This window comes from Parasteatoda tepidariorum, chromosome 9 (genome assembly GCF_982258835.1).
Source record: "Parasteatoda tepidariorum strain Cologne lab strain chromosome 9, Ptep-v5.0, whole genome shotgun sequence".
Lineage (NCBI taxonomy): Eukaryota > Metazoa > Arthropoda > Arachnida > Araneae > Theridiidae > Parasteatoda > Parasteatoda tepidariorum.
Window position 1 is genome coordinate 97,261,380 of NC_141763.1, and position 26,112 is coordinate 97,287,491.

Genomic DNA, 26,112 nt, shown 5'->3' on the forward strand with positions numbered 1-26,112 from the left:
CGTTCTATTGGAGACCGTGTCCTTACGATCATTTAACTGCGGTACTTAAACAAAGTAAGACGCATTGTTCATAATTTCATTTGTGACATTAAATATCAAGTAAAATAAGAGAAAATTAAATTTTGTAAATATGCTGCTTAATGAAATTTGCCGAATAGTGAAAATATTTGGGAGGTCACAGCAACCTGCCATCCCTCACCCCTCAGCAGATATCATCTTAGAAAAAGATAACGATGAAAAACAATTATTATTATTTTTTTGATAATTACCTCCAGTAAGAAAAATATTTAAATATTATAAGGGTAGCAATTGACTGTGACGTTAAATTAGCATATTCTATGCAAACTCGACATTTGGTCTCCACAGAAAAGATATCCAGCAGACGTCAAAGAGAATTCTACCGGATGCTTCCTCCAAGTAACGGAACTTCAACGAATTAATGTGTAGGGGAGAAGAGGTAATTAAATATCGCCAAGGATCAGATGGCAAACGGTGGAAGAAAGGGTGTAAGAACGGAAGAAAATTTATTTACAAATAGGTCAAGGCGCTGTCGTATAATTTTGTGTAGCCTACTTCAGAGTGCAGTTAAATAAGCACTGATGAGGCTTAATTGTCAGGCGCAAAAAGATGTACAGTGAGCCAAAGAAAAAAAGAAGAAAAGAAAAAAAATGGAACATGGAGCACTCTGAATAACTTTTGATAATGATCGGATCTTCTTCACGTTCTAGGACTCAATCTTAATATATATATATATATATATATATATATATATATATATATATATATATATATATATATATATATATATATATATATATATATATATATATATATATATATATATATATATATATATATATATATATATATACACAGTCAATTCGCTATAACTCGAATATTACTATAACTCGATTTTTTTTATGAGGTCCCGACCCTTTCATCTTCAATTTCATGTTAATTATTCTCGATTACTCGAATTTAACTCCCTTTAACTCGATTTTTTTTTGGATCTTTTAAAGCAAGAAAAAAAAAACCTAGGAGCTGATATCTTGCCCCCTCCTTTGCAACACACACAGAATGTCTTTCGCACTCTTCATGGAGAAGCTAAAGCTGTCCCTCTTGAAGTATGTGAACAGTGGTTAAATGAAACGTTACCAAATTTACTTCAAGGATGCAGTTAAAATGATGCTTTCAATATTGATAAAATGGGTTTATTTTTTAAATGTCTTCCAAATAAGATTATGATGTTTAAGGATGAGAACTGCTCAGGGGGTAAAATGAGCAAGGAACGTTTGACTGTCCTAGTTCAAAGAAATGCGTCTGGGACAGAGAAATTGCCCATACTTGTTATCAGACAATACCAAAATCTTCGATGTTTCAAGAATGTAAAAACGTATCCTTTGGATTACAAGTCTAACAAAAAGTTTTGGATGACATCAGTTTTATTTGAAGACTATGTAAGAAAATTGGATCGGAAATTCTTCGCTAAAAAAAGAAAAGTGATACTCTTTATGGATAAATGCACAGCGCATAGTGATCTACCTAATTTGAAAGCAGTAAACTTGCAGTTTCTCCCGCCAGACACAACAGCAAAGTTGCAGGCTATGGACCAGGGTATCATAAAGTGCTTCAAACAGTCTTATCGTAAATGGCTTGTCAGAAAAATGATCTTAAATATTGTAAGCATTTAGAGGATTTGTAATTAGTAAGCATTAATTAAATAATCCGACAATATTTTGAAAGTCCAAAATCGAAACTAACGGTAAGTCGAACTTCCGATGTGAGGAAGTTTTTCGTCAGTCCTATCAGATTCGAGTTATCGTGAATTCATTACATATATTTAAAAAAAAAATTGTGGCTATAAAATGAGCCTCAACAGCTGAACAACTGCAGCTGTTTTTCATTTTACTTATTTTTAATAATATTTCAACTAACTACAAACCATTCAGCTCTATTTTCAAATAGCTTTATAGGTATATAATTGTATTCTATTAGTTCTGTCAACACACCATATGTAAGGTCCAGCAATCGCAGCAGGTAGTCCTGCATCCCTGATGTCCAAGATGGTGCCAAAAGGCAGTTGGCCATCAGCTATGCCATATTGCCCATTCCGCTTTTACATTTGACTGACGAGTGACGATCGTGGATGATAATTTAATTGAGGGTTCTGATAAGTACCCCGACTCGTCGAACATTATTCCCCTTCAAGCACCCCTCTTCCATATGCCACGCGCACGAGATTGGTGTACCGTTTCCAACACCGGGCTCTTCCAATCCAGACATCTGTTGATATGTTCACAAAAAGAGAGAAGCCATGAAAATTGATGAGTGATAGTTAAAGTATTTATCGTCATTATCGATTTTTTTTTTTTTTTTGGATCAGGAATAAAATAATTCAAGAGGCTTCGAACCACATTTGAATCTGTTCTTAAAAGTGCATGCACTGTTTGAAATTTTTTATGCTGATTTAGTGTAAAAAAAAGTGCCCAAAAATATTCACAAACCTTCTGTAAGTCGTTTCGAAAGAATTTACACAAGTCGTTATTTCTAATTTCTTCACGTAACTGAAAATATTAGGCTTAAAAATCAAAATCGTTTGCTTAGTTTTAAAATCGTTTGTTTAGTTTGCTTTGTTCTAACTTAAACTTATTTTGCTAACTTATTTCGCTAGAGTTAAAAAAAATTCTAAAATTAAAATATTCATAGTCCTTTTTTTTCTTCTTAATTCTTTAAAAACTTACCAAATGAAATCTATAAATTGTTTAAGAATTTCCAGTAACTAAAATGATATAAAGTAACTGAAATACATATATTTAAAATTTCACGTTGTTATCTAAAATAAGGGTTTGATATATATCGCCTTGCCGTTGAAAAAAATATTAAAAAAAAATTGTTGCTGGAGAGAAAGTTATGAACTTGGGGGGGAGGGGACTTAAAATTTTTTCATCGTTATTGAAGTTTAATATGAAGAAGAGACAAAGTCACAAATTTTCATCTTGCTTTCTTTCTCGCATTATGCATCAAATTAAAAAAAAAAATCATTATTTTTGAAAAATAATTAATAGCATTATATTTTTAGATAATGAAAGATTTTTTTTTATGTCACAAAGCCTTTAACTTACAGTGCACTATTATGCATTACCTTTTAACTTAATTAAGCGTTTAGAAGCTGAATTTGTCCTTTTTTAAATGCTAGCATACTATGCAATAATGACAAAGATTTTATGACTTGACGATAAGTTATGTTTCCTACAAAAAAACGTTCTAGCAAACTAAAAATGAATCGACATATTTTTTTTTTCATGAATGCTACGTAATAAATATGTAAGTTCATCGCATATTTTTTTCAGAATCATTAAATTATAGTTAATTAATTAAATCTAATATTTCAAAATTTTGATATTGTTCATTCTAGCATAAACTCAGAAATATAAAAATTCTCTCTCTCGCTTTTTCTTTTATCATATTTCATGAGTATTTGATTTAAGAAGAAAAGAAAAGGGGGTGAGAAAGATATTTTTTCGCAAGGTTATAAAATAACAGATTTCGGAGAAACATAATAAGCTTCCATGTAACACAACTGCTCTTGTTTTACCATATCCTTCCCACTTAGGTTGTTTTTTTACTTAAATTCTCCGCCTCTTCCTTCCTATTTGCAAATTTCTCGATTTCTTCGAAACAATAGAAAATCCCTCCCTTATTTTCCAATTGACATTTCCGTTCTGCGAGATATCCGTTGCATAAGTGTAAATCACACCTATCGGTTGAACAGGAAAAGTGGATCAATCGCTGTCGGCAGATGCTACAGGAAGCCGATCCGATAGCCGATCGCGATGGTCAGGTGCTCAACCCCAAAGGCGCTTTTTCGTGGGCAATTCATTTTTTAAGTTCGAGTGATTGATTTTTACCAACCGTATCCCTAGAGGTGCTTCGAGTAGAAAAATATACCTCGTTTATCGTCTGTTGTTTCTGGTTTCGGTTCGACGGTTTCTAAACGCTTGGTGAAACGCACGTGCGTGCAATGATTGCCCTGAAGCGCGCTTAAAACATTTGTAAGGATTGACCGGATGGTGTCACGAATCAAGCGCCTTTTTTTTTTTTTTTTTTGACGGGTGGCATAGTGTCAATTTGTGCCGGATTGATGGTATTTTAATCTCGCTAAAGGACCAAATTGTTATAAATCAGTATGAAAAGATATTAACTTAAATGGTTTTTATATTTCAACGAAAATTGATAATTTTTACGTAACTTATATCAAAAGTGTTATAATTTATTAATTTTTATTTAAGTTTTGCTTATTAATCAGGGCTCGAAGAAAGTCAGAAATTTTACCCGTCCCCGAGGACGGCTTGTCCAACAATGTACCCGTCCTCCTTTAAAACTAACCCGTAGCTTCTAAATAAATAAAAATATAATTTTCCCTTATTTATTACAAACATTTATATACATTGCACATTGAATTAGTAGTTACTAGGATTACAAATACTAGGTTACTAATAGTAAAACCTAGTATTTCTTTTATGAAATAATTTATTTCTTTTATGAAATAATTTAAATGACTAAGGTCAAGTTATCTGGAATGTCAATTTATCCGAGGGTACTTCGTTTTTTAAATGAAACAAATATGACGTTTGCCAGTTCCACAATCAAGCCAATGATTTACGGAGGTTTCTGCACAGAAATCTGAAAGGGGTTTCGCATTTAGGTGGATGTTCATAATTGCGTTTAACGCTTCTTGTTTAAGACCAGTACGTAATGTGTTTTTTTGTAAGCTCATTGCTGAAAAGCCTTTTTCTACCACTGCAGTACTCACAGACAGAGAAAACATCAATTCCACCAAGCGCAGTATGTTGCTGTGTTTCTAGATTAAAGGGTCATTTTAGAAGTGAGGCGCTAGACTCTTGTAAGATAAAAAAAATTGAAAATGTATCACGAATATTAACGGGAAAATGGCCGTCCGCGCGGACGTCGGATTCGAGAAATTTGTTTCCGCAGGGAACTTTTGACCGCCGAGGACGGGCGTATGGGTGGTTTTTCGAGCCCTGTTATTAATTACTTTCGTTTACCTATTTAAATACCTAGTATTATTTTATAAAATAACAACAAATAACAGTTTAAAAAAAAGAGTTGTAAATTGCTAAACTGACACAATCGAAGTGATCTAGGCGACTACCAGTGTTCAACTCCGTAGTTTTGTAATTTTGAACCCAATTCAGAAGACAAGGGAACTCCTAAAGTATTGGGAGAAATTTGCCTTCCTGGAGGACTTAACCCGCATTTGCGTTACATGGAGGGGGAAACCACAAAAACCTCACGGAAAGGAGACGAAAACCTCACGGTTAACCTGAGGGCAAGGAGACTATAACTCATGATTCGTCTATCACTGAGGATATTTCACGTCAGCACTGTGGCTGGGTGCGGAATTCGTAACATCCATTCGAAACCGTGTCACCTTGTTAGGAGGCGAGCGCTCTATACCCTATGCCACTACGGCTTTATATAGAAGTGACATTAAAATGTAACATTTCTTCTTATTATAAGAAAGAGGGGAAGGAATATGCATTGAAAATCAAAGGAAAATGATGACCAGTTCGCGAATTCTTATTAAATAAATAAATCACGTGTTATGATCCGAATTCCTGGAAGATCGAAGTTACTTTTGGTTATGTCCAGTCTAAATTAAAGGTATTTTTTACCTGTAAAATATTTCTTTATCCCTAATTTACAGGCATTTACCCATAACATTTATTTTTCACCCTTTCTTATCACGCTTTTAATTGTAATTATTTATTGATTTTAATAATTGATTTAACGGGTTATTTCTTTAAAAAAAAATTTTTTTCTAACCGCACACCCTGCAGAAACTATTGTGCAACATGAATATTGTGGAAATAAACGCATAAATCAAGGTTTATATTAACATTGTATGAATTTTTAAAATGAAAGAGTTATCAGAGAGAAAAACTTATCCGCAACATGCAATCCTAAATTTGCCACCAATTTTTCATTATTTGAAATTTTCTAGTTGCCGTTTATCACTATTTCACGTCTTCATAAAATATCCTTCATTTTTAAAAGATGTTGTGACGAGCGGCGTACTCTTATAGAAATATGAATAAAGTTTTGTTTTCATCCAAGAATGTCATGTTTTCCATTTAAGAGCAAAGTGCTCATTTGATTAAACCTTTGGACTATCTAATGCGGATAATCAACTGATTATTCCATAATGTTATCTTCATCAATGGTATTCTGATAATTTTTTAAGAATTTAATAAAATTATGAAAAATGGAATTAAACGAAAATGAAAACTAAAATTTGATGAAAATATCGTGATCTGTGGCAGAATAATCGCCGAGACCTGGCAACTTCTGGGCAGCGGCCAGCGAGAAACTTAAAAAAAAAGGAGAGAAAAAACGTCACAGAAAGGGATCAACTCGAAAGGTATAACTCATAGCCACCCCCGGACAAACATATGCACGTTTTTTTTTACACATTTTTTCTAAAATTTTAAGTTTAAAATCTATTTGTCACCTTGGCGATTGTAGTCGGCTTGACAGATTCGGAAATATGCTCCCAAAATTTAAATAAAATAAGTCAAAATGGGAAAAGCACAAAAAGCAGCATACAACCAAAATTGCTTTTAGTACACAATTTAAATAAATATGGTGGAACTTATAAGCCAAAGGAAATTTTAAAAAATAAGCATATCATCAAAAACAGTACTTCTTCAGGGAACACACTGCCCTGCTAGCATGCAGGAGCTTTTCTGTAGTCGAGCAAAAACTAACTGTGCCCCGAGCCCGATAATGAAAGACAAAATAAGAATAAAAACATAATACTTCGAAAATTCAAAGCTTAAAATAAAAAGGAAAATCCAGAGACACGCAATTATATCTAAAAACACGCCAAGTCGCAGCAACCAAAAATTCTCTGAGAAAAACACGTCAAAATAAGCTAAAAAGAAAAAAACCACAAGAAAAATAAGCCGAAGGTTCTCAGAGAAAAAACGCGTCAACAAATAAGATCTACAAATAGAAAGTTACAGTTAAAATAATCTAAAGAAATAAATTAAATATTTAAAACATCAAAGTGAACTTAAATCAATCCAGTGCATGTTTAACAGGGCAGTGTGTCCCTAGAAAAAGGAATAATTCTGATGACATGCTTACTTTTGGAATTTCGTTGGTTTTTATTTAAGTTCTACCATATTTATTTAGTATTAATTTAATAAAATAAGCCAAGTATTTCAATGTTCTTTAAAAATTCTTGAAATAAAATAATAAATAAATGAAAAGGGTGTTGTGTAAGAACTCAAAAATGAATCATTTCGGGTAACCTTCAAAATCACAGAAAAGAATCGTAACAATCCGGAACATTAGCAATATGTTGTGTTTCTTGTGATTTAGTTTAATACATGAATCATTGTTTGATTACAAACTTATCCGTTGAGTCGTCAATTTATTGAATGAAAAAGAAAAAAAATGTTTGAAATCTTCCTCCCCCCCCCCCCCAAGAAAAAATAGCTTCTCAGAGGTCCATACTTTATATAAGAATTAATAGGAAAAAATTTGAAACAGTCACATAGATTGAGAATTAAATATCGGATCAAAACCCTAAAAGTGCACATTCAAAATAATTTTCTAACGATGTATAGACTGATACCAAGCTCGGTTCTTTAACCTCTCTTCCTGTGGGTTAAGGCTTCAACTTCTTAAAAAGTTATTCAAATTCTTAAAAGTTAAATGCCTTTTTTTTTTTTTTTTTTTTTTTTTTTTTTTTTTTTTTTAAATAATTGCAGATTTGGATTTTCCTGAAAAAAATATCTCAATTAGACGTACAGTTTATTGCATTTTGGTTCGTAGGTGGAGCTGTAATAGCAAATTCATATTGCGCATTTTTTTTAAGCTTAGATAATTCGAGAAGAATATGTCAAATAAAAAAAACAAAAATAGAATAGTTAAATATTTTGAAAAACTTACCTATTGACATCAAACTTGACCTCTTGAGGTGGAGGACATTAATAAAATTCCTATAATATTTTTAAGCAAACTGCCCTATTTTCTAGTTTGTATGTGAGTTGCCTTTGTTTGTAAATGAGTTACAATATTATTTAAGTTGAAGATCTAGTTTGTTTCTTGGTCCTGCGGTTCTGCCTTTCTTTGAGGTCTCATGTTCATACGCTGCGTTTACAGCTTTATTCTGTCAAGACAAGCAGTTTTAACCACTGTACTCACTGTAATTTTTTTGTAATAATCTATAATATTAATCAATACTTCACACCATTTCCTTCTCTCCCCCAAAACTTTATTAGTTTTACATTTTCGAGTCTTATTCATAAAATTCTCAACATTAGACAAAGTAAAAAAAAATTCTACTCATTAAGGTTTCAATAAGTCTAATAAGTCTGAGAAGACTAAGCCTAAATTTGTCCTTGGTTTCAAAATAAAACTTATTTAATAGAGACATTGGACAGTAGACTTAAAAACAAAATGTTTTTACAATTATTCGTTTTCTTTTTATTATTAACTTCACATTTTCGAATCTTATTCATAAAATTCTTAACATTAGACAAGGTAAAAAAAATTTCAACTTTTTAAAGTTTTAATGAAAATGCAAAATTTTTATTTGTTATAAGAGATGTCTAAACTTTTAATAAGTCTAATAACTCCGAGAAGACTAAGCCTAAATCCACCCTTGGTTTCAAAATAAAACTTATTTAATAGAGACATTGGACAGTAGACTAAAAAACAAAATGTTTTTACAATTATTCGTTTTCTTTTTATTATTAACTTCACATTTTCGAATCTTATTCATAAAATTCTTAACATTAGACAAGGTAAAAAAAATTTCAACTTTTTAAAGTTTTAATGAAAATGCAAAATTTTTATTTGTTATAAGAGATGTCTAAACTTTTAATAAGTCTAATAACTCCGAGAAGACTAAGCCTAAATCCACCCTTGGTTTCAAAATAAAACTTATTTAATAGAGACATTGGACAGTAGACTTAAAAACAAAATGTTTTTACAATTATTCGTTTTCTTTTTATTATCAACTTCACATTTTCGAATCTTATTCATAAAATTCTTAACATTAGACGAGGTAAAAAAAATTTCAACTTTTTAAAGTTTTAATGAAAATGCAAAATTTTTATTTGTTATAAGAAGGATGTCTAAACTTTTAATAAGTCTAATAACTCCGAGAAGACTAAGCCTAAATCCACCCTTGGTTTCAAAATAAAACTTATTAAACAGAGATACTGGGCAGTAGACTTAAAAACAAAATGTTTTTTTAATTATTTTTTTTCTCCCCTGGCATGTCTAGTTCTTTTCCTCAAAACAATGCTTCCATATCCGTTGTCATAATCGATATAAGACCGTTAAAGAGATGTTAAAAGGTCAGCGAATTCCTCTTGACCTTATTCAGTATCCTCTTGAGATTTCGTTATAATTGAGCAATTTCAACTTGAAAATATTTCCGTTTTATTAAAAATAGATGTCTGGGTTTCTTGCATATCGGATGAGCGGAAGCAGTGGATTGCGGTAAATTCGATGAATGTTTCGAATCAAATGGCCGCTCCTCTCCAGAGCATATTTTATGGCTGTTTTATAGCACCCATTACAATATTCCAGAACTTTAGAAGAAGTTATATAAATTTTCGTGAAACTTATGGTGACAAGGGTGTGTAGTATAGAAGGACACAGGAAATATTTTAACAATTTCAATGGCTAAGATAAGACGTCAATGCGTGTTGATTTATTTATGGAAAAAGCATTCTTATTAAAACTTTACTTATTTTAGCGTAATTGTTTTCAAAATTTTAATCACCGTCGTTGAACAGCTGATACAACTTTGAGTTGACGACTACCCATGTTCAGTTCCGTAGCCTTGTAATTTTGAACCCGGTGCAGAAGACAAGGGAACTCCTGGATCAAGTATTGGGAGAAATTTGTCTTCTTGGAGGACTTTTAGATGAAACTAACCCGCATCTTCTTTACATGGAGAGGAAAAGAACGAAAACCTTCTACTGTTAGCCTGAGGACAACGGGACTCTAACCCATGATCCGTTTACCACTAAGTATATTTTACATGGTCAGTGTAAGTTGGGTGCAGAATTTGTATCGACTAGCTTTCGCTGGGATTCTAAGACGGCTCACCTCATTAGGAGGCGAGCGCTCTATCTCCTAGGCCACCGCAGCTCCTGTTTTCAAAATTTTATTTTATTTTATTACCATTGTTGAACAGCCGACCCAATTTTTGGGTTTACGACTGCCTATGTTCAACTCCGTAGCCTCGTAATTTTGAACCCTATGCAGAAGACAAGGGAACTCCTGGATTGGGAGAAATTCGCTTTCGTGTCGAACTTTTTGATGGAACTAATCCGCATTTGTGTTACATGGAGAGGAAAACCTCTCACGGTTAGCCTTGCGGCAAATTGCCTCTAACCCATGATCCGTCTACCACTGGGGATATTTTACTATAGCATCATGGTCGGTGCGAACCGGATGCGGAATTCGTATTTATCAGCCATCGCTGGGATTCGAACCCGGTTCACCTCATTGGGAGGCGAATGCTCTATCTCCTGAGCCACCGCGACTTTGCTTTCGAAATTGAAGAAAATACTATTGAAATTAAATGAACAAAAAGAAGTTTCGATTTAAGCTTAAGTTTTTTTATTTGATTTATTTCCTCGGGTTTTTAGTTGAAATATCATCTTGAAATAACCTACATATTCTTGAGATATCTAAAAAGTATGAATATCTCAAAAAACTAAATTTAAATTATAAATTACATCATGATATTTTATCTTTTGTTAAATTATAAACTTTGTGAATAGGCTTTTAATCATATAAATACTGGAATTAAGTAATAACTTGCCTTCTTAAATTAAAGATACAAAAAAAAAAGAAGTTATAATAATTAGCAATGTCGCGAGTATAAATTTTTTTCTTCATGAATGGAATTTTCTCAAAATAATTTAGTCCCGCAGTGGACTGATCGTTAAGACACGGTTCCCAGCAGATCACAGAAGTCAAGCATCACAGGCTGCGGTCAGTGTGCGGGTGAGTGACCACTTGGATCAGTCTGCGTAGGGACCGAGGGTGTGCGGTATTGGTCCTCGTTAAACTGTGCTACCGTAAAGTGCTCGACTTCGCGCGCAGGTCGTCGGGCTACCGAAGCGGGGGTGCCATCCCCTCCGCAGAGGATCAAAATTGGGATGGTATGTCTTCGGATCATTCTCCGGGATGTTTCCCAGACCGTCGCCAATAGCCCATTGTGCAGCTCTAGTGTAACGTAAATTAACAACAACAACAACATCAAAATAATTTTTTTATGAGCACTGACACAGCTTCATAAATTTTCATTTGACTGAAACTTAGCAGCAAACACAATTTCTGTTGCACATCAGATTTTTTTTTTTTTTTTTTTTGAGTCTTTAATTTCGAAATGGGAAACTCTTAGAATTAAAAGTTTAAGTTTCTCATTTAAATACAGCGGTGTTTCCTCCTATTATACATAAGAAAGCTCATTTCGTGCATTGAGAGTTTTTTTTTTTCATTGACGAATTCAAACAATAAAAGAATTAAAAATTTTTATTCAATATTTAAATTCAAATTTTTCTCCAAGATAATAATAAATCAAATAGTGAAGGCTTTCAATTTTTACATTCAATACTGGTACATATTTTTCACAATAATAATAATTTCTGAAAAATTAATTTTGTTAGTCAGTTTCCTAATTTTTGTCACCAAAATAGAAACAAGATGAAATAATGAAAAATAAAAGACTTTTTAGTCATTTCATTCCAGTTAAAAATTAATTTTTCTAACACTTTATTAATATTTTAAGCTTCGGCAGTAGAACTATCATCTTCAATTAAACCAGGAATTATTCCCAAACGCCTCCTCCTGCCTTCCCTCCCCTTTCTAGGATTGTTTTTAATACTATTTTTTAGTTCTTCCTTATTGTCTTTCATCTGTTGATTTTCAACAAACTTTTCTTTACTTGAATGAATCACTTTGTTTGTACTATGGGACGATGACGACGACTTATTTCCTGCAGTTTTTGTACCCAAACACTTTAAGGGAAATCTATCCTTGTCAAAGGTTTTGTCATACATCACCGAAGCCATGTTTTTTCCAGAAAGGGACTTTTCTCTGTTATCTTTAGATATTTCTCTTGGCTGGTTCGATGGATTAACTTGAGTTAAGTGGATGCTCTTTTCAGGCGAAAGGATTGCATTGTTTAAATCTGTACTGTTAGCTTTTATGCTGGGCTGTTTCGTTGGATTGAATTTGGCGTTCATTTTTGGCGAGACTTTTACGCTATCTGCCAAAGGAATCTCCATTGCTGTTTCTGGAGATGAGTTTTTCGTTAAAATGTCTATATGATTATCTTCTACACCGAGTTTGTCTACCGTTTGATTATCTGTTTTTGAAATTTTAGTCAAACCGCGTGTTTTGTTTCTTAATGGCGAGGACTGGGAAGCTCTTGCAGTTAATTTTCCTTTTCTTAGTGTCTCTTCCGGGCAGTTTTTTAGTTTTTCCGAAGATGTTTCATTTGACCCTTCCAAACTAGCATCTTTGATATTTTCACCAATTGATGTTTGCGTTGAAGCTTCAGCAGATGCGCAAAGCACTGGATGAGTCTGTTGATCCGACGTATCAACCAATGGTTGAGAAGGATACACTGGAGGGGTCTGTAATAGATGTTCTGGTGTTACACCCTCACATTGGGTTTTATAATGCAATGGTTGGACGAGGAAGCCCGGAGGTGCATTACCAGCAGGTTTAACAAAATTAAAATACACCGGCTGATTTAGATTTTTGAATAAGGCCATGTTAACATCGAGCATGTTCCTTAGGTTTTCTTCAAAATTTATACTTGTAGTTTCATTTCCACAACAATGGCAAGTAGTTGAAGGTTTTGCGTGGCATTGTTTGTTCCAATCGTTGCTGTCCCCCCTATTCGATGGAGTAAAAGAATCTTTACTAGAGTGCCAAGAGTTGTGTGCAGCTGTTGTGCTACTCTGTTTTTCCCACTTTTTGCGACAGGTTTTGACTTCTGATGTAGTATCGAAAGTTTCATTAATGGGGGTATCTGCCTCAGGGTTGTTCTTCGGAGAACCGTAGAGTACAGATGCCATGGTGGAACCGAGATTGAACATTTTAAGTATATCTTTTGAGTCAGATCTACTTCCAGATCTTCTTTCATCAGATTCCGAATCTTCGTTGTTACTCTTACTTTCAGCCGATATTTTTTCGTCGCTTATTACATCGGGATGAGATTGAGAAGGTGATTTGTCGTCTTTTTCTAAGCTAGAAAAGTTGTTTTCATTCTTAAATTCAAGCTTCATAAACTCTTGAGTTTGGTTTGATCTTTCAGAATCGCATTTCGTTCCTTCAGAACAATTCGGCAATTCAAAAAAATTCGAATTCATATCAGATCCTTCCTTATTCCCGTTATGAGTTGGAAAGTGCTGGTTTGAAAATTCTTTGTCGTCTAAGTTTTTAGATTTGGGGTTTTCTGAGTTAATTTTAGATGAATTTATCAGACACTGCTTCGATTGGAGAGAAAGTTTTTTACTATTTTGAATGAAATCCATTGATTTTGCGTTTTCTTGTTGGATGTCTATTGAAATGGTAGAATTATAGAGGTAATCGTTTTCAATTTTTTCACCATTGGATACATTTCTGGCATGTACTACATCGTTTTGCCACAAACATTTATCATCATTAGATTCTAAAGACATGTTATCACTTGAAGAAGAGCCTTCTTCCACCTGTTCTTCAAACTTTAATGTTTGACTGAGCAAATCAGAATCCTTAAAATAATGTTCTGTTGTTTCATCAATTTTCTTACTTTTTGTATAAGTTCTGTTACTTGCAGGTGTTGAACTATTACTATATCTGTCGCTGCAATCTGAAATAGTTATTGCTTTGTCATCATACTCATTTGAGTGAATGAAATTTTTTGCCCCCTTATAATTTTCTGACTCTTCAACTTGGTTTAAATTAAGGTTGTCACAATTTCTTTTTGATGTTTTCGCACTTTCTTTACGTTCTGATCTTTCTGCCGTGGCTTTACAAAAAACAGTTTGGAATTCATCAAAATCACGTTTTTTAATTTTAGCTTTCAGTTCAGTTTTTTCGTGATTTTTATGTACAACATTATTTTCACCGCCGTCACTCATTTCATTGTCGGAAAAAGAATATCGGCAGCTATTTAAATTTTCTTTCTTAAAATCGAATGAAGGAATTATATTTTTAAATTCTTTTTCCTCCATTTTATTTTTTCGCGACAGAAAATGTGTGCCTTCATTGTCCCAGTCGTCAAAACTATTAGTCGAGTTACTTAGATTTTGTCGGATTCTTGTTTGTCGCTTTCTAGCAATTTCTACAATAGAACAATCATCAAATATTCCATCTTCTTCATTCGATTTTGAAAATGGCGAAATCGAAAAATGATTTTCTTTCTTCTTAGTTGATTGAAATTCTATAATTGGAGATTTTATGGACGTTTTTAGATGATGTGAGGGTCTTTGTGTTTTTGATTGATATTCGATGACCTCATCATTTAGTGCATTCGAATATTTTCGAAGCGTCGAACTAGAATAATTCAATCCATAATTACGTCCTTTCAATCCAAAACTTTGATCTTTATTTAATTTCCCCTTAAAGTGCCCCTCACTCAAAGTATTATTCAGGACAAATTCTCTCGCAAATTTCATCAATTCAACTTTTATGTTGGCGTCTGAATCTGGTATGTCTCGATGTGTGATATGTTTTTCCGTATTTATATCATGATATCTATTGCTCGAAGATTTAGATATGGTAATACCGTCCTCCCGGCATTTTTGAAGAGTATCAGTTTCTTTTACTTGAATAAAGTGTTCCAATCTGTTCAGTTCTTTTCGAACATCCTCCTCCTTTGTTATTTGTTTCAAAGGATACGATGTGGTCACGAAATTCGAAGCATCGTTGGTAAATGCTTTGTCCAAAGATTGTAAGTCAAATTCAGTATTTAAATTGACTTCGTTTTCCTGCCTCTCGCTGAAAATGTCTCTACTTCCTTTGTTTGTCTGCTGAGCAGCTCTTCTTTTTTGCCATTTTGTTTTGGAATGTTTTTCGCGTGGTTCCATTGCACTCTTATTTCTTACGGCGGAAGAATTATTGGAATGCTTGGCTTGGATTGAGTCCAATGGCGGTTTTTTTCCGTTTACTGGGATAGAAGTTCTAGAAATATTACCCTCGAATATTTCGAATATATTTTCATTATAAAGATTAGCTTTCTTATCATGTTTTTTGCCCTTGGATGGAAATTGATTTTCATTTAAATGTTTTAAATCATTTGAATTTTTGAAAAAGTTTCTGTCTTCTGTAAAAAATGTATCCTTCAATTTATTTTGCAAAGACATGAATGGCGAGAGAATTGTTTGAATACAACCAGTCATTAATTACTTTCCGAAAACTTTGCGAACTCATATAGTTTATTACTTAATTTGGCGTGAGGCCGTTACAAAAAATAATGTGAATTACGAATCGGGGGAATTGGAATTTCAATGCACTTTCGTAAATAAGATTATATTTAAGCAGTAATTTATATATATTTAAATTTATTTGAGCTTAACATTATATGCAAATATAATAATGTTTATTAAAAATGCATCAACTATAAGATCGATTCTACATTTTTACTTGGATGATGGAATTTTCAATTTGTTTTTAAATTATTATTAGTCGAGTGCTTCTCAATTGGAAATAATCATGCAATGTATTCAGTTTCACTCTAAGCAATTTGAATCATTTGTTAAATCTTCACATACTTGAATGTAAATAATTATTTAACTTTGAAATTTCTGCCAAAGTTTTTGTTTATGTTTGTTGCTTTTACTGTACAAATTGAACAAGTACGCTTTGTGTAATTTATTGCTTAAGAACTGTTTTTATATTATTTATTGAAAAAACTATTAAAGCTGTAAGCTGATTAATGTTAACGATGGTTACATGCAATGATGTTTAGTGATTTTTAGGCATAGTATCTATTTCTAATGTTCATAGTTGTTTCTATTCTAATGGTTCTTCTAATGGTAATTTCTTTTTTTACATTTATTCTAATGGTTGAGAGTTAACTATAAGACTTATATCGGGATTACTTTTAAAACATCTTAAATATTGCAGTGATAGAAAAGCATGGGCGTTGTCAAGTACTGTGCTTTATACATCAGCTGAAGAATCTTTCTAGAAAACTTACTTAGTCCTCGTAGATAATTAAGATATTAAATATCTATTTTTTATTCTTTTATTTTTACAATATTCATCTGTATTAAATTAGTTAATGTAAACAAACGATTAAATACATAAAATTTTAATCCAGATATTTTTTTTTTTTTTTTTTTTTTTTTTTTGGCAATCTGGAGAATTTTTTGATTTTATTACTGCACCAAAGATTAGTATTCAGTCATTTGCCGGCTAAATAAAATGGAGCTTAATTTTATCATACTTTGGTATTTTCACTAGGTCCAAACATCAGTAAAAGGTTGCACTAAAAGTAAGTGCTTTTTTTTTCCTAAATTTTTTTAATTTTTTTTTTTTTTTTTTTTTTAATAACTGTCGTTAAACAGCCGACCCAATTTTTTGGGTTCCGACTACTAATGTTCAACTCCGTAGCCTTGTAATCTTAAACCCAATCCAGAAGACAAGGGAACGTCAGGATCAAGTATCGGGAGAAAATTTGCCTTCGTGGAGGACTTTTTGGTGGAACTAACCCGCATTTGCGTTGCATGGAGAGGAAGACCACGAGAAACTTCCACGGTTAGCCTGACTGCGAAGGGACTCTGACCCATCATCCGTCTACCACTGAGGATATTTCACGTCAGCACTGTGTTCGATGCAAGCCGGATGCTGAATTCGTATCGACAAGCCATCCCTGGGATTCGAACTCGGTTCTCGTCATTGGAAGGCGAACGCTCTATCCCCTGAGCCATCGCTGCTCAAGTAAGTGTTTTGAAGAAACAGAACACCTATTTTCCTTCATTCTTTTTTTTTTTATTTTTATAAAAGCAAAGGGAAGGTTGCACCGTTATTAGGTATTTTTAAAGCGCTCAAATGCAGGCCAAGTTTGCTATTTACCGTAACAAAGCTATTTACCGCAAGTAGGTTCTTTTACCTCAAACCATTTTTTACCGCCAACCAGATTTAAAAAGGCAACATAAAAGAAATGAACTTTAATGAATGCAAGTAAGTCATTTACCTACCTAGTAATTTGATACTTAAAACAACATGCATTACTCGTCCCGAGACAACGAGACCTATAGTTGTGAAGAAAACATGGCGTCGTAAACAAAGATCAATCAGTTTAGAGTCACCGTCTTTTACCAAATTTTGGTGCAGTCAATTGCACCATGGAAGTATTTCTCTATCATACTTCACAACTTATGGTGTAACTAAATTAAAATGATCTTTCATTTCATTTAACTTTGGGATAATTAGAAACTTTGCACCAAATACTGGTTAAACATTTATCGAGTTTTTTTTTTTTTACAGTGAAATCTGGGCTCTTTGATTGAAGATATTGGATGAAAAATTGTGGTAAAGGGACCTATTTCTTTGATTTTTTTGAAATTGTGGGGGGGGGGGTATTTATTAGAGGGAAATTGCAATACATACCATCTGAAATTAGTTACCTTCTGCAGTAGGTTTTTTACAAACTTTTTTCCTTGAAATTTTTTAAAGCAATAGTAATACAGTCAAGCTTCTTTGTAACGAAATCTATTACAGTATACTCTCGATATCTCGAAAACCGTGATATGTAAAAAAAAAAAATACTTTTTCTTTTAGCATTCTGTATTTAGACTTACTGTCAACTCTTATTCAAATATCTTTATTAGTACGTATTCTGATGCTCCATAACTCTACGTTTTAGAATACTAGTTAAGAATTTATTATTTCTTTTTTTACTTTATAGAACATATTCTGTTTTGAACTTGTTATCTCAAAAACTCGCTATCTCGAAATTTTCTTTTAGCGTTCCTTCAACTTTGAGATATCAAGAGTATTCTGTAATTCCAATTCTCTAATGCGAATTTTTGTTAAAAGAAGGTTAGGGATTTTTGTAGTTGTTTAGAAAATATATTTTTTAGTCAGTGCAACCAGGGCCGGATTAACCTATAGGCACACTAGGCACGTGCCTAGGGCCTACGATATTCAGGGGCCTACGAAAAACTTGGGAGAAAAAAATTTTTTGACAAAAATAATTTAGCTTTAAAAACAACAAGTGTATTTTGCACAAAATTATGAAGATACAAATAAAAATATAATATTTTTCGGTAATAAATTATTTTGCAGAATCTTCTGATCTAATATATTACTTTTTTGCGATTTTTGGATTCAACGAAATCTTGTATTATGCTGTCGAATTCCAAACTACGCAAAAAGTTCGATAAACAAATTTGTAAATTAAAATCCATATTAATAAAAATGTAAAAAAAAAATATGCAAGAAAATTTTAGCATGTATTTTGAAAAGAGGGGAGGAGTGGGGGAAGGAGGGGAGGGCCCAAAAAACGGCTGTGCCTAGGGCCTACGAAAGGTATAATCCGGCTCTGTCTAGATCCAATCAAAAAAGTTAAATTTTCTAAGATTAAGGGTACAAGTGGAAGAGGCAGACCAGCTACGAAGAGGCTGGACAGCGTTTAGAAGAATTTGAAAGTTTTAGCACAGATTGAGAAACCTTGCAATAAATTTATACTGCCTGGGGGGAATCAGACTGAGAAAGTCTTTGGCTGCACTAAGCTGTAGTGCTGATGAAGTAGCAAGAAATTTAGATGTCAAGCGTGGCCAGACAAAATCTGCACTATAATTATTTTGTAATAGGCCAAAAAGAACTTCTGAAGGGTGGATCCTATAATAGCGCACTCCTTGGTGACTTTTTGAAATCTCGGCAAACTAGGTTTCTGGTCGTTCTAGGTTCTTGTATTATGCTGTCGAATTCCAAACTACGCTACTAAAAATGTAAAAAAAAAATATGCAAGAAAATTTTAGCATATATTTTGAAAAGAGGGGAGGAGTGGGGGGGAAGGAGGGGAGGGCCCCAAAACGGCTATGCCTAGGGCCTACGAAAAGTATAATCCGGCTCCGAGTGCAACCCATTTCATTTAATTATGGCTTTTAATTAATAATTTAAAAGAAGAATGAAGTTAATGCATATCATAAATGTATTAAAATCATACATTTTCATTAAATAAATAAAATGATCAAATCGCTTCTTTAATTTAAGAAATAATATATACTAGTATGAGCTAATATTTATTTTACTTGAAAAAAATCCGTGATTTTACATTGCTTTTGCATTTCGTGTTTTTCCAATTTTTATAAAAATCTTCACGTTTTACGTGCAAGTTTAAAATAGAGTCATGTGCATTTTCTTCCATTTAGAAACCCTTTTTAATGGCTTCGAATGATTATGCCAGCGTGAATGACCGAAATCAAGAGAATGTCGACCTTCACCGGTGAATGTCAACAATCACACCGTTCGCTTTGCTGAATGTCCGAAATATTTGTCATATCCGATTTGATATTAATTTATTCGTCGATATTTTAATATCTTCTGAGGATAGGTCGGGGGAAACGTCTGTGTTCGGAGTTCCGGTTAAATGTATACTGGGCAGTCGCTCTGAATCTTAAAAAACATTTGATTTTATAATTTCAAATACCGAATTCATTCAGATACCGAAATGCTGATTTCAGATACCGAAATATTACTTAGGGGAAAATGTTTCAAATTTAAACTTAACGAATACATTAACAGTAAAATTCGTTACTAAATTAAGATTTTGTTTTTACTAGATTTACATTTTATTTAAAAATGAGCAGCAATTTTAAAATGACAGAAGGGTTTAAAGCAGTGTTTCCCAACGTGGGGCCCACGCCCCACCGGGGGGCAATTTGATTGAAATGGGGGGCAATTCAAAAATGGACTCGACATGAGTTTAAACCTTTTGCTCTGGGCCATTTAAATACAATGCGAGATTTCGGTGACAAAATCGAAAGAAAAAAGCAAATTCTTAAATAATTGCTGTCAATAAATAGTATGTGACTTAGGGATTTTTTAAGCGACAAACCTGAAATGAAGTATCTGTTTACAGTCGATGGTAAAGCATTTGTGAGTTATTTAACCAATATCTTTGAAAAACTGAATATATTAAATAAGAAACTTCAAGGAACAAATAAAACTCTTGTTGATGCAAAAGCGAAGATATTTGGCATCATTACCCTTATTGAGTTACGTCAGAAATATATTAACAACAAAAACTTTGAACAGTTTCATTGGCTGTAAAAATGTGAAGTAAATGATAGCGCTTTACTTGTTATTGTCTATCATCTGAAAATTCTATCGGCTGATTTAAAAGAAAGATATTCTGATTTAAAACAAATTTATTTTCCAACATGGATGTTGCAGTCCATGTTAGTGGATTTGTCTGATGTATCAAATATATCAAGAAGAACTTGCAGAAATGCAAAATGATGAGTCAGTTAAAACTTTATTTAATATGAAAGGAGTGATGGCATGGCTTCGTGAGGAAACAGAAAACAAATACCCAAATTCAATCAAATGTGCAAGAAAACTATTGTTACCGATTCCATCTTCATATTTAGCTGAATGTGGATTTTGTGCTGTAAATGATTTTATTGGTAAAAAAAAAAGAAATCGTCTAGATATAACACAACGGGGAGACTTGAGACTAACCAAATTGGAACCTAAGATAAAATCTACGTGCAGCAAGCATCAAGGGCAAGAATCTCACTAAATTAAAATATTGAATTATTATAGAAAAATCTTTATTAAAATTATTTCGAATTCGAATTTTAGTTTTTCGTTATATGTTCTGAAAATTTACTTACTTTGTTTCGCTAACAATTTCCTAAGTTTCTTAAGTGAACAATTCGATTTTTTAATATTAAAAATTATGTATATGTTACATAGGGGGGCATAAGAATTTTAGAAAGGCTTAGGTGGGGCATGGTACAAAAAAGGTTGGGAAACACTGGTTTAAAGTGTTTGCATGATTAGCAAAATTTAAAGTGACAGATTCAACAAGGCTTAAAAGTTTATTAAAGTTTTCGTTACTTTTAATATTCTTTTTCCCTGTTGTAAAGTTTATTTTAAAAAAACCATCACTTTTCAAACTATTGAAGATACCTTACCGAACGTGAACTGATCATTGCCATTGAATGACGATATTCTCCATTCATGAATAGAATCACCCCCTTTCGTGATTTTTTTATCTCTCACTTTTCAATTTCCTTACGAAGTGATATCTACATTTATTTTGCTCTTTTTGTTTGTAGGGGGCACAACGAAATTTTTTATTTACATACTCTACACAGCTTTCATAACAGACTATAGTAAATTCTAATTATTAATCAAAAAAAAAAAAAAAAAATCAGAATATTTTCAAGACACATGATAAACAAAAATGTGATTTTACAAAACGGTGATAATGAAAGGATGGTGTTAGCATGTTTCGTTCCTGAAATGATTCCATTCCTTCAGATATGAATATAAAAAATCACCTAAATTTTACAATCAAGTGATTTTATCAGTGGCTGTGTCTGCATTTTATTTGTAGATTATTCTAAAGCAGTCAAATAGTAAGTTTTCAAAATATGAAACTGAAAACAAATTGTAAGTAATATTTTATATGCCTTATTTATAACTCAGAGTTTTTATTTACATTTTAGGACACCTTAACGTATTTGAGTGTGCATCTTAAACTTTTGGCGCAGATGGGACGCCGTTGCCCGTTTTATATATATATCTATATTTCTGACGATCTAATTGCAAGCAAAAATATATTTTGGCATTTTTTGACTATACGAAACAGTCTTATAAAAAATATGTTAGATTATCGGAATTACATTTATACTAAAGTATAAAATCCAAAAAAAGTAGTTTGATAAAAAAAAAAAATTTTTTTTCCATTCATATTCAAAAATTTATTAATAATTGATTGTGTCAATTAAAGAAATTTCAATGATGAATAACTGTTTCGCTTAGATCTAAGTTACTGCAAATCAGTGCAAATTTGAAAAATTATTGTTTGGTGCATTTTACAATTTAACGCAGAAAAAAGACGCCCGTGTTTCATGTTGCATTTCATAATCATGAATTATTAAAATGCTAAATATAATATTTTTCACTTGTTTTAACTTAAATCGATACAAAATAATGAGAAAAAAATATGTTTAATAAAAATGGATCAGATACTTCTCATTGTCTAATTAAAACTATTGTTTTATAAGTAATGTTTTGCAGACTATAAAATTTTATTTTTATTATGTTGTGAAAAAAGTTATACAGTTCTTTAAAAATAAAATAAATCAATGAATAAATACCGCTATATGCATTGAAAAAGTATCTTTAGTTTTATTTTGGCACACGAGAAGCTTTTCCCCACTCTATCCATCACTATACATGTGCATAAAAACTTTTTATGCGCCTCCTGCAAAAGATTCGAATGAAGAAGTAAAGGAAATCTTAAGAAGTTATCCTAGTTGTCAATAGATGGCACTGCATTGATGGGAAACTTTCTTTAATTTCTTTTATTGCCAGTGTTATTTTTTTAAAAAGGTTATTAATCTAAAGGCGGAGTTAGCTGACAGGATTTAGACTGCTGCATCTTGTTGGATCTTGTCTTGGAGAGAATGATCTAATAAACTTGGTTGAGATTTAAAATGAAAAGAACTTTTTCATTGGAAATGTTTAGGGTAGTTTAATAAATGTCTTTAATTATTAAATGTTAAATCAAATCATCAAAATTAGATTTTTCTTTATGATACGGTATGCCGAAAGAAAAATCTTTTAATATTATTGAAAATCCGCAGGGAGGCGTAATTAGTAGAAATTTTTTAAATTGTTATAGAAACGCTAAGTATATCAAAAAACACATTAAATTTTTTTCTACACAGCTGTATTTGTGCTTTCTTTTTCTCTTGAGAGTATGATTGTGTTTAATAGTTAAAATCATGTGGAATTGTTAATATTAATTAAAAAGAATTAACTTAGAAAAAGTGTTGATTTTCAGATTAACGAAATTCATATATATATATATATATATATATATATATATATATATATATATATATATATATATAATTTCATGAAGCATTGAGGCGATGGACAAGGTACAGCAGACTCGTAAGACATACACGACAGCCAGAACGCTGTTTACGGAAAAATTTTCCTCTTCGCGGAAATTTTTTTATTATTAACTGAACAAGAGAAAAAAAAAAGAATCCGCCTCTTTAAAAAAAAAAAAGTTTGCATTTTTCGAAATCCCGGGAAAAAAATCATTTTTTCGCTTTTTCCTGCCTATGCAAGTGCACTTAAAAATTACATTCACATGATTTAAAATTACGCATCACGATTTCCTTTTACGCGATTTAAGATCGAACATCGTGTTTCGTAATCCGCGATTTTATATCAAATATCGCGATTCGCTTTCACTTTATTTGAAAGCCGATATTCTGATTCGTGTTCAAGTGACTTGAAAATTTTACATACCAATTCATATTCATGCGATTTTAAAATGAAACATCGAGATTCGTATTCACGCTATTTTAAAGTCAAAGATAGAGATTCGTAGTAATGCGATTTTAAAGTCTAAGATAGAAATTCGTATTAATGCGATTTAAAAATCAAACATTAAGATTCGTATTCATGCGATTTAAAAATTAAATGTCGAGATTTGTATTCAAGTTATTCAGAAATCACACATTGAGATTCATATTCATATAATATAAGTAAACAAATAACGTACTCGCATTGATATTTTTATTAAAACGTTGATGACATTCTGTGTATAATTGCTTCCTACATTCTCTTTTTTCCCTGCTCAAATTTCAGGTATTTTTTCAATAATTTAAAAAGTGTTTTTGCCCACAATGCTACTGGATTTCTATTTTCAGCTTTTTTACTAAACTCATCCCCGTGGTTTGAATCAACATAGAATTCGATAAAAATTAAATAGTTTTAAAAAATTCCGTTATTTTCAAACGAGTTTCGCCAAAATGCGGTGTCGACGAAGGAATTGAAACTAATTACAAGAGTTAATCAATGCGAGCTGAAAGTTTTTTCAATTGAGATTTTGTGTTCGCAGAAAGTTTTTCATTTTATCTAAGTCTGAGGTAAAGTCCGCAAAATGAAATAGAAAAAAGAGGGAATACCTAAATAACTTATGATCAAGTTATTGGATTTTTACTTACTGAGATGCCATGTTAATGGTTCGAGGAGTTAACATAAAATGTACTAATTAATTTGTGCAGACGACATTTTAAGAAACATTTAAGAATATTTTACGAGCATTTTGTGCAGACGACATTTTAAGAACATTTTACGAAATCAGACGCAAAACTCACCTTCAGAGTTTTCAGAGAGTGACTGGTCGAAAATATCCAAATGTTAATAAACTGATTATCCCAGGGAACAATTTTCATTTATACAAATGCAGTTCGTTCACCAGGAGTTTGCACTTGGCTCCGCCTTCATCACGTCGTATCCCATGATACTATTTCGCTATTTTTGGGAGAAGAGTGTGAACAAAACTGAACAAGGGTGATATTTGGCGATCGTCTGACAAAAATATTTGTTTCGCAATCTTTATGTGCATTTTTTTAACATTAAATATTTCATAAATTTGATGATATTTCTTCTAGTTTGAGTGAATAGTTCATACATTTTGATGAGAAAACAACAGTTTTTAAATTTAAAATATATTTAATTAGCCGGACTGCCGAAAATAAGCATTAGCCATCTGGTTATCTTTCCCTGAAACCAGGACCTGATCAAGAAAGGCGGGGGTGCCCTACCTAGTTCACCGAACTGCCAGGGGCACGATGGTCGTTACTTAAAACAAATTTACCTGTTGTTTAATAATGAAGTGTTTTTAAATTATTTATGACTTCAATCTTTGTTAACTAATAGTTCTAATAGACAATTCTTACTGATAAACACAAAAAGAAATTATGTGTAACATTTAGGTTACCCCTGAAAAGAGAGTGCCCTAGGCCTAGACCTTGCAGGTCTTATAATGATACATCAGGCACTGCCTGAAACTGAGTAACGTTTTGGTTGAAATCAGCAACAGCATCTCACAGTGTAGTTTTTCAAGTGCAAACCCAACTCAATAATGAATAACTGAAATTTCGAAATAAAATTTTATCTCACATTACACTAACTTTTTTTTGTCATAAAAAAAAAGCCTTACCGATTCCTCCTGAGGTTGATTATCACTCGACGACCCGTCCAGACGGCTATCCGCTTGCCCTTGCTCTTCACCCCCAGTAGTACAATGGTTAATGACTCTGGGGCGACATAACGATCTTTTATCTGAAGCCATTCTTAAGAAATGATAAGCTCTAATGTTTTTCATCCACTTTTATATAGCTTGGCCATTACCTGCAGATCTTTTGTTATGCCACACAACATTCCTTTTCCGGGGTGCCATTTGGGAACCATTAGGATTTCTATCTAATGGTAAAGGATTGCTAAACGCCAAGGTGATAAGGGGGAGAACCGTTTAGGTGCTTTTAGTGATTTTCGTTCTCAACTATGTGGGAGGTTTTCGCTGATAGCTCCAAGAACCTGCCTTGTTCTTTTTCTACGTTCGAATATATTTTGTGGATCTGAAGTTTAAAGTCAAACCTTGGAAGTCGACTTAAACAGCGTTTTATATAGTATTTTGATAAAATTAGCAAATTTAACTACTTGTAAGGCACGCGCATAGTAACATTTTTCATCAAGCAACTTCAACGTTCCAAAAGTATGTTTTGCCATTTACAAGAGAGTTTTATTTTACGAGCAGAAATGCACGACGACGTAACAAAATACTATTTTCTGGATCTTGGCAAAAACTTAGTTTAGGTAATTAATGGGATTATTATGAGATTCCTACAGGTGGCGTCGTGTGGGTATCTCGATGCGGATTGGTTTGTTAAAACGTGGCATTTGTTTACGTTAGCAACTCTTCTTCCCATTCTATTTTCAGTAAGCCAAGCCCATCAAGCATCAATTCTCTTAAGTGGCATATTCTATATTCTTTCATTATGTATTTCT

General features: G+C 32.5%; 1 long non-coding RNA gene across 1 annotated transcript in view; it reads right to left on the minus strand.

The window, feature by feature from the left end:
- LOC147804547 (uncharacterized) overlaps positions 1–25,652 on the minus strand; it is a 44,649-nt gene extending 18,997 nt beyond the window's left edge. Inside the window, exon 1 of the long non-coding RNA XR_015429454.1 lies at positions 25,265–25,652. This is a non-coding gene — a long non-coding RNA (uncharacterized LOC147804547). The remainder of the gene's footprint in view (positions 1–25,264) is intronic.
- Between the last annotated feature and the right edge of the window lie 460 nt (positions 25,653–26,112).